Below are 13132 nucleotides of genomic sequence, written 5' to 3'. Positions count from 1 at the left end.
ACGCGGTTGCCATGCAGGAGACCATCTCCCTCGAGTGTTTTCCCACGGGATTTTTCCTCCTTTTTCCATTTTCTCCTAAAAATTATTATTTAATAATAATAATAATAAATCAAAATAAAATAAAATTAATAATGATATATGAAATTAAATAAAATCAAAATAAAATAAAATAACAAAATTAGCATAAAATTTGAATTACAATTTATGATATAAAGTTGCGAAATAAATTTAAATGAGTTCAGGTGGCCTTAAGGCCCGAATAAATAGGAGTTTTTCAAATACAAATTTAGCGCGATGGTGAGCAAGGTGTCATAGTTCCGCTGCTGAGATGGCCATTTTGAATTCAAGGTCATGCCTTTTGGGTTAACCAATGCTCCTGCAGTATTCATAGACCTCATGAACTGGATTTTTAAGTCTATACTAGATCAATATATCATTGTCTTCATCGATGACATCCTAGTGTATTCCAAAGATCACCAAGAGCATGTTGTTCACCTGACTCAAGTTCTGAGAACACTTAAAAGAGACAAATTGTATGCCAAGTTTAGTAAGTGTTCCTTCTAGTTGGATTGGATCTCTTTCCTTGGTCATATTATTTCTGGTGAAGGTGTTTCTATGGATCCCTTGAAAGTTAAGGCAGTGATTGATTAGAGTCAATCAACTAATGTCATAGAAGTTCGTAGCTTTTTGGGCTTGGTGGGTTATTATCGTCATTTTATTAAGGGTTTTTCCTCGCATTATTGGCCCACTCATCCACTTCACCAAGAAGAAAGTCTTGTCAAATTGAAACATCGACTTACCACTGCCTTGGTGCTAATTCTTCCTAACAACATCGATCAGTTTTATGTTTATAATGATGCGTCTCACATTAGTCTTAGATGCATGATTATGTAACATGGTCAGGTAGTCACTTATGATTTCCAGTAATTAAAGCCGCATGAATGAAACTACCCTACTCATGGCCTTGGGCTAGCAACCATAGTTTTCACCCTCAAGATATAGTGTCACTATTTGTATGGCCAAACTTTTGAGATCTACACTGATAAAAAAAGTTTAATGTACTTATTCTCACAGAAGGAACTTAATATGAGGCAGAGGCATTGGATGCACCTTTTAAAAGACTACGACTGCAAGATCCTATACCATTTTAGTAAGGGTAATGTAATTGTAGATGCTCTTTGCAGAAAAAACTCAACTTAATTGGCTTGGATAATGGTTTCTAAGTGGAGAATGCTCGAAATGATTCAAGGTCTCTGATTGAACCATTATGGTGAGGATGCATACCTTACCTAAATTTGGATCAAGTCCACTCTCATTCAAAGAATTTGGGAAGCCTAGTGTAATGACCCATATTTTTTATAGATGAATTTCTCATGTTTTGTATGGCTATTTAAGTATGTATATGTATGTAGAAAGATGTAATAAGGTCAAAGAGTTTTAAGTCAAGCGGAGCAAAAACGATGGGATTCGGATAACCAAAATCCTTTAAGAAGAGTTTTTCTTCCAACAAGGGAAAGTCGAGTTTTTAGGTTCGAGAATGCTTCTCGAGACTAGAATGATCTAATAGAAGGTAAGAAAAATACTTTGTAAAAGTGTGAAAATAATTGGATGAAGAACCAGGAGAGAAATCCCCCATGTGCGGGAGAAAATCTCTCGAGTGAGAAAAAAAATCCCTGAGGAGCTCTCTTTGACCCATTTAAATTGATTTATGTTCTAAGAGTGAAATACTTGGCATTGAAGTCTCATATTTGGCTGAGAACTAGCCAAGCCATTAAGGAAGAAGTTTTTGGAAAAAGAAAAATGTCCATAGAAGCAAATGTTGGAGATATGAGGTCAAACCTGTGAAGTATACACATGAATAATAATTTTGACCTTTTAAGACTCTTTGGGCCATAAGTTGTCTAAATGAACTCAGAAAAAACCCAAACAAAAACCATGTGATAGTTGTTTGCTTGAGGAACACGTGAAGCATACGTTTGCCCAGAAAGATTAAGAATTGAGTAAGTTATAAAGTTTTGATATAAAGGTTTTTGCATGGGCCTAACTTTGAGTGCGATTTAGACCTTTCGGGCCTTAAATGGACCTTAGATGGGCAATATATGATTGTTTTGAGTCCAAATTTTGTCTATAAGTAGCTGAAACATGGCAAGCAGAAGGTAAAATAGGCCAAAACTTATAAGAATCGAGGGAGTTATAGCTGTTAGAAGAGAAGGTATGTGCATGGAGTGTGGTTTTGGGCCTTAAGGGTTTAAGTGGGCCTAAGGCAGCCCAAAAAAGTTGGAATGGAGCCTAAATTTGGTATGGAAGCACCTCAAAGGAGGATAAAGTGGTGAGAGGAGTCTGGATAAATCTAGAAGCCTCTAGAGTGGGAGATTAAAGTGATAAAATTCATATTTGAGGTAGGCCTCAGTGTCATTCTTTCCTCAAAAGGCTGGTATTTAGAACTTCAAATCATGAAGATCCCAGTTTGTCTCTTCACAAAAACCCCCCTGTCTGTCACTAGCATCATCACCATAAGACCATGTCTCCTCCTACACTATTTGGCATCGGGAACGCCTACGTTTGCTACCTTGCTCTATGCGGTCCATGCATGCAGCCATATTCCCCAACTGGATGCTTAATTAGTTCAATGTGTCCATGACTCTCTCTTCTATGGTTACGGGTCTGGTGTTGCACTATGGTGAGACATTGTGGAGTTCCTGCAAAGGCAAAGGTTAGTGAAAGTAATTAACTCTCCCTCACTTTCTCTCGTGTTTACCTTACAGTCTCTCACTCTATAACTTGTTCTGTCAAGTTGAGTGTTCAAAATTAGAATCACTTGGATTGAGGTCTGCGCATCAGTCTTTGTGATACAACAAAGAACCCTAACGGAATCTAATTTCCACTGAAACTCATAAGCAAGCACATAGAAGAAGGAATGGTGTGCCTCTACTTATGGTTAAGTAACTAGCAAAAATTTAGTCACTTAATTTTATATTGGAATAGAAGCACAATAAAATAATAGAAACGTAGATCACAAAGAATGACAATGCAGACTAATGCATAGGGATCTGATCAATCCTAATGTATTTAACTGGAAAGTGTATCTAATTATACTACCCCCAATGTCGACTACGCTCTACAACTAGTCAAGTTTCTTCATGCAATGTTAAGGCAAGGTTATAGAATGCAATTTGAAATTTAAACGTGAAATGACGTAATGGAATGATTTCACTTGCACCTATTAGGTGAGGTACTCTGCCTTTGATTTCTCATAGGTTTTTCAATCACATTAATAGACGGTTGCTCTACTTTTCTCATGCAAGGATGTAAAACAACGTGTCAATTATCTTAAGGGCTGCAATTGAGATATTTTTGAGTTTTGATTTCTTTTCAACTAATAAAAGAAACACGAAATTACTCAGATCAAACAGATAATATGGATTCAAGCAATATGCTGAACAAATTAATAATCAAATAAATTTGAATGCTAATTTATAAACAATATTACAAATATATATGAATTCCAATTACATACATATAACTAAGCCCAGAAGTGGCTACAATTACAAAATCAAAGCACAAAAGAATGGCACTTCTTTAACTATACTATTGGACTCATCGAAGTGCGAGAACAGTCATGCACTAAGTTTTGTGGATCTAAGGGATCCTCATAGACTTCCAGGGGTAGGTCAGCCTACAGTTCATCATTTTTTTCCTCATCTAGGGGAGGTATGGAAAGAGTGAGTTCTATATGCTTAGTAAGGAAAACAGTTTTTAAATAATATTGTAAGATTTTAAAGGTGAATTATTCTAACATAAATACTTACCATTTAGCTACTTTATGGACCTGTCTTATATTATGAAAATAATTTATTTATTAGGAAAACAGTACGTTAATATAATCAAACAAACATACATCATACCAGATAATAGAGAAAATTAAATAAATCATTAAATGCTTCGATTTTTGTGTCATACTTCGCGAAATCGTTACAACTTCCATCTCTGAAGGTAGATACAGATTTCCAACTACCCATGTGGAACAAGCAGATCAGATATAGATAATGATAATTTATTCAGGCACAATTTTGGCTGGCCAAACCATAGTACGATCTATGACTACGGCCGTACCAACCATATGTCCTATCAGATACCTATGTCACGACAGTACTTAGCCAAAGATGACCCCTAACAAATATTTGCGTCACCACTCTCGTCAAAAGATACGCCGTCATCCACAAGGAGCGATCCTCTTACGCCTTTCCAGACTAGATGGGAGAGGGGGACAAAGATACCCCAGATGGGGCTAGGGGAATAAATACCCCTCAGAGTTAAAAAGGCTAACGAGATACTTGATAAATTACGCATGTCAGTACAGATACATACTTTGGACCATTCATACTTCGTTCCACTTTTTTAATTTTTTTTTGTTTTTTTTATCTTTCCAAATAACAATATTGAGTTCATATTAATTTTATTACATATAAAACATCAAGTGTTTATAAATCACATAACATGCTTGAAAACAAGAACAGTTCAACTTATAAGACCTACAAATATACAAGTATGCAAAACAAGCAAAGTCATAATTCTCATAATTTAATAATTTTTCTTTTAACTAAAAATACTCTTTAAGACGTCGAAAGAAATATTAAATTCTTATTGAAATCTTGATATTTCCTCCTGTACCGTTCTTCTTTTCTTTCCTTTTTCTCTCTCTAAATCACTCTCTCTCTCTTTCTCTCTCTAAGTCTTGAAAAATGAAAGAATGGAAGTGTGGGGAAGAGTGGGAAGGGAAGACCTATTTATAGAAATTTAGAACTGTTGGATTCGTGCTAAGTGGCGAAATTCGATGAAGAGAGAGATAAAAAAGATGCTCGGCATGAAAAATGAGGGAGAAAGGCCTCCTCCATCAGCTCCGGCGATGCACTGCTGACCACTTGCCGCGTGCACTAGGCCTAGGCACGCTGAGTGCCATGTGCGCAAGCCTACTGCACACAGGCCCCCAACGAAAAGTGCGCGATGCCTGTCCACGTGCAAGGTGACGCGCGGAGGGTCTGACCTTGCGTCGCGCGTGCTGTGGGACACGCGCATTGTGTGATGTCCTGCATCTGCTGTGTGCGGGGCATAGTGCGTAGGCAGCTTCCTGCAAGAGTTTTTTTCCATTTTGCCGTTTTTCCAAATTTTTTAATTTTTACTAAAATAAAATAAATAATATAAATGAAATTAAATTAAAATTAAATGAAAATAATTAAAATTAAATAATATTAAATAAAATCAAAATAATTAAAAATCAGCAAGATTCAAGTTTTATGATAAATAATATGCGGAGTAAATTAAATGGGTTTAATGTGGCCTAAAAGCCCGAATAAATAGGATTTTTCAAATTAATTAAGCACAGCGACAGGTGAGGTGTTACGTTCTCCCCACCTTAGAAAAATTTAGTCCCCAAATTGGTCTGGAACAAGTCCGGATACTTCTCCCTCATCTCGCTTTCTAACTCCCATGTTGCTTCTTTGGGAGTATGATGCTGTCATCTCACCTTCACCATGGAAATTGTCTTGTTGCGCAAGACCTTATCGGTCCACCCAAGAATCTCTGCAGAAACCTTCTCATAAGTCATATCAGCTTGTATCTACACCTCATCGCGAGGTATAATATGAGAAGGTTCAGGGTAGTACCTTTTTAACATCGAGACATGAAAGACGTCATGTAGACCCATAAACTCTCAGGATAGAGCAAGGTAGTATGCCACAGGTCCAATGCACTCAATGATCCGAAACGATCCCACGTATCAAGGGCTTAACTTCCCTCTTTTTCCAAACCGCATCTTTCCCTTGTAGGGGAAAACCTTGAGGAAAACCTAGTCTTCCACGGTAAATTCCAAGGGTCGCCTACAATTATCGGCGTAGCTCTTCTGACTACTTTAGGCAGTGGCTAAGTTCTTGTGGATGATTGCGACCTTCTCAATGGTCTCCTGAATGAAGTCTGGTCCCAAATGGCGCTAGTTCTCGACTTCACTCCAATAAGTAGGAGAATGGCAAGGCCTTCCATACAATGATTCGTACGGAGCCAAGCCAATACTGGAATGATACTTGTTATTATAAGCAAATTCACATAGGAGAAAGTACTCATACTAGTTATCACCAAAGTCAAGGATGAAAGCACGCAACATGTCTTCTAATGTTTGGATTGTGCATTCTGACTGACCATCCGTTTGGGAATGATAAGCGGTACTAAAATATAATTAAGACCCTAGAGCTGCCTAAAAGTTAGCCTAGAAGTAGGAGGTGAATCAGGGATCACAGTCGAACACAATGGATGAAGGAACACTATGAAGTCGAACAATCTCATCAACATATAGGCAGACTAATTTATTGGTAGAGTTAATGGTTTTGATAGGTAGAAAGTGGGCAGTCTTGTTCAGTCTGTCAACGATGACAGATAGCATTTCGATCGGAATAGGTTCTGGACAATCCTGTGATAAAATCCATAGTTACATGCTCCCATTTCCATTTAGGAATCAAAGATCTTGTAACCAACCACTGGGTCTCTGATGTTCTGCCTTAATCCTTTGATAAGTAAGGCATTGGGAGACGTAGTCAACTATATCCTTCTTTATTCTCGGCCACTAGTACTGACACTTCAAGTTCCAGTACATCTTGGTACTCTTGGGATGGACTGATAGCTTAGAAGTATGGGCGGTCTTGAGAACATCCACCCTAAGAGCGACGAGGACCCAAATTTGATTTTGAAATATGAACAGTCCATCATCTAAAATCCTGAAATCAAGATATTCATCAGAAGTGAACTTACCTATATTCTTGGAGAGTTTTGGGTCCATGGACTGAGCTTCCAAGATTTTCATGAAGAGATCTGCTAGGGCTCAGATATGAGGAAGATAGGTTCCTTTACTATAGTAGCTAAGGCGAAGAGACTGCATAGTGTCCCTCAATTTCCAATTGGAGGCCATGGTTTGATCCAATACTGTGGACTCCTTTCAACTTAGTGCATCAGCGACTATATTTCCTATACTAGGGTGATAGATGATCTAGCAGGCATAATCCTTTAGGAGATCCATCCAGTGTCTCTGTCTCATATTTAGCTCCCTCTACGAGAAGACATAATTCAAACTGTTGCGATCAGTATAAATCTCAAAAGTCTGCCCAAATAAATAGTGATGCCATGTTTTTAGAGCAAAGATAATAGCTGCCAACTCTAGGTCGTGGGTAGGGTAGTTCTGCTCATGAAGCTTCAGTTATCAGGACCCATAAGTAACTATTTTACTAAGCTGCATCAAGACACACCCCAAGCCAATATGAGATGCATCATAGTAGACCTAAAACCTTCTTGTATTCTCAGGGAGGATCAACACAGGAGCAGAGGTAAGATGATGCTTCAATTATATGAAGCTTTCACTACATTCATAGTTCTAGACAAATGGTACGCCCTTCTAGGTGAGTCGAGTCAATGGAACAACAATCTTAGTAAATTCAACGGTGAAGCATCAATAGTATCATGCCAAGCCAAAAAAACTATGTACCTCGACCACATTGGTGGGTAGATTCCAGTTGACTACTATTTCAAGCTTGGACAGATTCATGAAAACTCTTTCACTTGAAATTATATGACTGAGAAAGGAAACTCAATCCAACCAAAAAGAGCATTTACTAAGTTTAGCATACAGTTAGTTCCGATGAAGGGTCTCAAACACTTCAGTCAAGTGCACTACATACTCCCCCAAGCTCTTGGAGTACACGAAGATATCATTAATAAATACGATAATGTACTAATCTAGTACATGCCAGAAAACTCTGTTCATGATGTCCATAAAGACTATAGGAGCATTGGTTAACCCAAATAGCATTACCTTGAACTCATATAAATCGTACCTGTATCGAAAGGCAGTCTTTGAAATATCTTCTTCTTTGACTCTCAGCTGGTGGTATCCCGACCTGAGGTCAATCTTAGAGAAGACCATGGCTCTTTGCAGTTGATCAAATAGGTCATCGATTCGAGGTAAGGGGTACTTACTTTTAACTATCACTCGATTGAGTTCTCGGTAATCCACATAGAGGCTGAGAGAACCATCTTTCTTTTTCATGAATAACACTAGAGCGACCCAAGGAGAATGGCTGGGGTGGATAAACTTCTAGGTAATAAGTTCAGAGAGCTGATGTTCCAGCTTTATCAGCTCAGCTCGATACATATGATTGGCGAGCTTCAAAATTAGTTGGGTTTCGGGCAGCAACTCAATTAAGAACTCTCCTTCTCGTGGGGGAGACAGACTAAGAAGTTTGATGGGAAAAAAATCCAGAAAGTTACAAACAATCGGTATGGAACACACTGCAGGATCAACACTCATATTCTTGTGTATTCGGTTATTAAAAAAAATAATAACAATAATTTTATTCCTTTTCGGAGATCGTAAAGTTATCATTTTACTTTCACAATTGATTATTGCTCTGTATTTCTCTAACTAGTCCATTTCTAATATCACATCAAATCCTCTACAATCTAACAACATTATATTCATAAATATTTCTATTCCTGAAGCTTTTATTTTACAATCTTTGTACACATAGTGAGCTTCTAATAATCCCCTAGAGGGAGTTTCCACCGTTAATGTTTCTACTAAAGGTTCTGGCCTAAAATCAAGATTACTAGCAAATACACAGGAAATAAAAAAGTGAGTAGCACCAGTATCGATCAAAGTCTTGGTAGAAGTATCATGGATAGAAAGCATACCCTGGATGAGAACAGGAGTGGAGAGAACACCAGGTTCATCTAGTGGTACACGCGACCCTAAGCAACAGGCTAGCCATGCCCTTTGGTCACTGAAAGCAGTTTTTTATAAGATGTTGGGTGCTTCTGCACCGATAGCAGGCGTGATTGACATGCCGATAGGGCAGGTCACCATGTGGGCGACCATAATGCTGACAAGGTTTGTTAGGTTGGGTAGGTTGAACTATAGGTGGAGGCAAGGTAGGGGGAAGAGCAAATCTAGTTCATTTATTGGGGTGGCTACTTATTGGATTAGACAATCTCCTCTTAAACTGTTGGGGTTGTTGTTGGGTATGGAGTCAGGAAATGCATTGGTGCTTAGCCGAGGCCAGCTGGTCATGTTCTAACACCTACGAATACGAGCTGCGTCTTAGCATTACGACTCGGTCATAGTAGTTAGCATGAAGGCCTTTTAGAAACTTCCTACCTTTTCGACTTTCAGGAGTGACCATTAGAGGGGCAAACTTAGACGATTGAACAAAACGAGCTACATACTAGGCAACCGTCAAATTTTCTTAGCGGAGGTCCTGAAATTCCTTCTTCTTTTCTTGGACATAAGCAGGAAAAAAGTTACCAAATAATGCATCCATGAAAACTTCTCAGGTGGTAGGGCTAGGTAGGATGTCCTTCTTAAATCACCACCAGTGTTCAGCTTCACCATTTAGCATAAAAGCTACTAGGGAAATTTATGTTCCTCAGTCAGGTCTAGGACAGAGAAAAGCTTCTCTATCTGTAGGATACAGGCTTTGGCTACTAAAGGGTCAGGGCCACCTTCAAAATATGACAAGTTGATTTTCCTAAACTCCGCTATATTGTGGGAAATAGACTTCTTCACTGTTCAGTATTCGAGGGTAGGAGGTGGACAAGGGTTGGCTTGATTTTGTCCTATGGCCACAGTTGATCCTTAGGCGGCTCAAAAGAGTTTGGAAAATTCAGCCCTGGTCGAGTGATCCGGGGCTTTAGGTCAGTCAATACGCTCTATGGATGGTCTTCCTCGCGTAATTCCTACAAAAGAAAGGGAGATACGAGTTGGTGGTCTAACATTTTTAATAAGATGACTTATTCTTCCTAAGTACTTCTAAGGGTATTTCTACCTAAGCCTCAGTGTAAGGGATTTATTCCGCATAATTATGCTCTGATACCATCTATGACATCCCAAGTGTTAATAAAGACAAATGGGTGTCAGATACAGAAACAGAAGAACGAGTGCATGATAAAAGTTTATGCAGCAAAACCAATTAATGCAAATCCCTTACAAATATATATGAGTTCCAATTACATACATATTACTGAGACCAGAAGTGGCTACAATTACAAAATCAAAAAAGAAAAGAAGGTAACTTCTTTCACTATGTTATTGGACTCATCAGAGTGCGAGAACAGTCATGCACTCAAGTTATGTGGATCCACAGGATCCTCATAGACTTCCAAGGGTAGGTCAGCATGTGGTTCATCATTTTCTTCCTCATCTGTGAGAGAGCATGGAAAGAGTGAGTTCCATATACTCAGTAAAAAAAACAGTATTGAAATAACATCATAAGGTTTTAAATGTAAATTATTCTAACATAAATACTTATCATTTGGCTATTTCGTAGACTTATCTTACATTATAAAAATAATTTATTTATTAGGAAAATAGTATGTTAATATAATCAAACAAACATGCATCATGCCAGATAATAAATAAAATAAAATAAATCATGAAATGCTCTAATTTTTATGTCATACTTCGCAAAATCATTAAAACTTCCATCTTTAAAGGCATAATAAATTTTCAACTACCCATGTGAAATGACCAGATTAGATACAAACAACGACAATTCCAGTTGACCGAATTCCAGCTGGCCAAACCACGGTATGATCTACGACCACAGTTATACAAACCATAGTGGTCTTATCAGATATCTACAGTCACGAGAGTACTTAGCCAAAGGTGACCTCTAATAGATATTCGCATCAGCACTCTTGTCAGAGGGTACGCCTCATCTACAAGGAGTGGTCCTCTTATGTCTTTTCAGACCAGATGGGAGAGGGGGACAAAGATACCTCAGATGTGGCTTGGGGAACAGATACCCCTCAGAGATAAAAAGGCTAACGAGACACTTAATGCATTATGCGTGTCAGTACAAATACATATTTTGGACCGTTCATGCTTCATTCCACTTTTTTTTCATTTTTTTATCTTTCCAGATAACAATACCGAGTTTGTATTAATTTTATTACATGCAAAATATCAAGTATCTATAAATCACATAGCATGCTTGAAAACAAGTACAATTCAGCTTATAAGACTTATAAACACACAAACATGCAAAATAGGAAAAGTCATAATTATCATAATTTAATGATTTTTTTACATAAAAATACTCCTTAAGACATCGAAAGAAATGTTAAATTTCTTACCGAATCCTTGATATTTCCTCTTTCACCATTCTTCTTTTTTTTCTTTCCTCTCTCTAAATCACTCTCTCTCCCTTTCTCTCTTTCTAAGTCTTGAAAAATGGAAGGAGAGAAGTGTGGGGAAGAGTGGGAATGGAAGACTTATTTATAGAAATTGGGAACCACTGGATTCACAAAAAGTGGTGAAATCTGATGAAGAGAGAGAAGAAAAAGATGCTCGGCATGAAAAACAAGGGAGGAAGGCCACCTCCACCGGCAGTGGCGGCGCATTGCTTGAGGCGACAGCGGCGCACTACAGGCTAGTCTGTAGGCACACAGGCCACCTGCCACATGCGCAGGGGCTAGCCTGCGCGCACGCGAGACCTAGGCATTCTAGGCTTCGCACATGCTGGCCTACTGTGTGCAAGCTCCAGGAGCACAAGGGCCTATCTACGCAGGCCTACTGCACGGATGGCGCGCGCACAATGTGCAATGCCTGTCCGTGCATGAGGTGATGCGCGGATGACCCGCCTGCGCTTGATAGGACGTGCGCAGGGTCCCGTACTGCACATGCAGATGGGACGAGCGCATTGTGGGCGTGTCCCACGTCTTCTATGTGCGTGTGTGCGCACGCATAATGCACAGACATCTCGCGTGGGCAGCTTCCCCCCAAGATTTTTTCTGTTTCGCCCTTTTTTTCAAAATTTCCAATTTTTACTAAAACAAATAAATAATATAAATGAAATTAAATTAAAATTAACTGAAAATAATTAAAATAAAATAATATTAAATAAAATCAAATTAATTAAAAATTTACAAGATTTATGTTTTACGATAAACAATATGTGGAGTAAATTAAATGAATTCAACGCGGCCTAAAGGCCCAAATAAAAAAAAATTTCAAATTAATTAAGCACAACGACAAGTGGAGTGTTACAAAATAATATTTAAAAACGTAACAATTTATCCCATGTGTTTGCCATGTAAAATACATAGGGAATTGAAGAGGGAAAGTCCAAAAAGGACTCAAGGTGCGGGTTAGTCGAACTTGGTGCATGAATTAGCCCAAGAGTGGCACGTAGGTCTTAAGGAGTAGGCACACGGGCTACTTTAGATGAGGCACAAAGTTTATCCTCTTGGGCCGCGCGAGTCATTGCGTGGGTCGGCCTATTCGTGGACATGTGGGTAGTGTGTGTGGTTGCACTAGACGCGCTAGACACATTGTTGTGTTGTTTGCACGGGCTGGCCGTGTGTGCAAAGGCTTGCCTACTATGTACATGTTGGGCACGGATTGGGCGCCTGGCGTACTAACCTGCGGAAAGGGAAAGGTATCAGCACCACTGGAAGAGTCCACGTCTAGGAGATTTTAGGTCGCGAGTAAGAAATAGGTCGGGTGTGCAAAAGGCCCATGGGCCATACGTCAGGACACACGCAGGTACGGGACGTCCCGGCACACTCGTAAAGAAGGCATGCACACGTGGACATCCCATCGCGCAACGGGAGCAAGTCACATGCCCAGGCGATGCATACCTGTGCAAGGGAGCCTGCGTGCACACATAGGAAAAGTTTGGCCACATCATGTTTCACGCATGCTCAGAAGGAAGGTCCGCGCAGAAGGATTGGCTGTGCTCACTTGAGCGCGCCTGAGTTCTGTCGACGCGTATGTGGGCATGCCAACTACACATGTCACATGTGTGGCTTGAAATTGCAGTAACCTATCCAAATTTTAAAGTCCTTTTTGCATATTTTCCATGTGATTTTATGCAAAATTCACATGAGCTAAAATCTACATTATTTTATTGATTTAATTTATTATTATTTTAATATAAATATTTAATTAGTATTTTAAATTATAGATTGAAATAGACTTTTATCTTTTAATTATTTTATTAATTTCTAAGTACTTAAAATCATTTAAAATTATCTTATGAAAAGTCTATATAAAGGTCTTTACCCATAGGTTGTAAACATATAATTCATAACATCA

At 38.7% G+C, this 13132-nt stretch overlaps 1 long non-coding RNA gene across 1 annotated transcript in view; it reads left to right on the top strand.

Moving 5' to 3' along the window:
* The window catches only part of LOC148266848 (uncharacterized), a 46118-nt gene that overhangs the window by 12388 nt on the left and 20598 nt on the right, over positions 1-13132 (top strand). The gene's annotated exons all lie outside the window — the stretch shown is intronic.

Source organism: Carica papaya, chromosome 3, assembly GCF_054855325.1.
Source record: "Carica papaya isolate Zhongbai chromosome 3, ASM5485532v1, whole genome shotgun sequence".
Classification (NCBI taxonomy): Eukaryota; Viridiplantae; Streptophyta; class Magnoliopsida; order Brassicales; family Caricaceae; genus Carica; species Carica papaya.
Note: the sequence above shows the minus strand (reverse complement) of the source record. Positions and strands in the feature narration are given on the sequence as shown.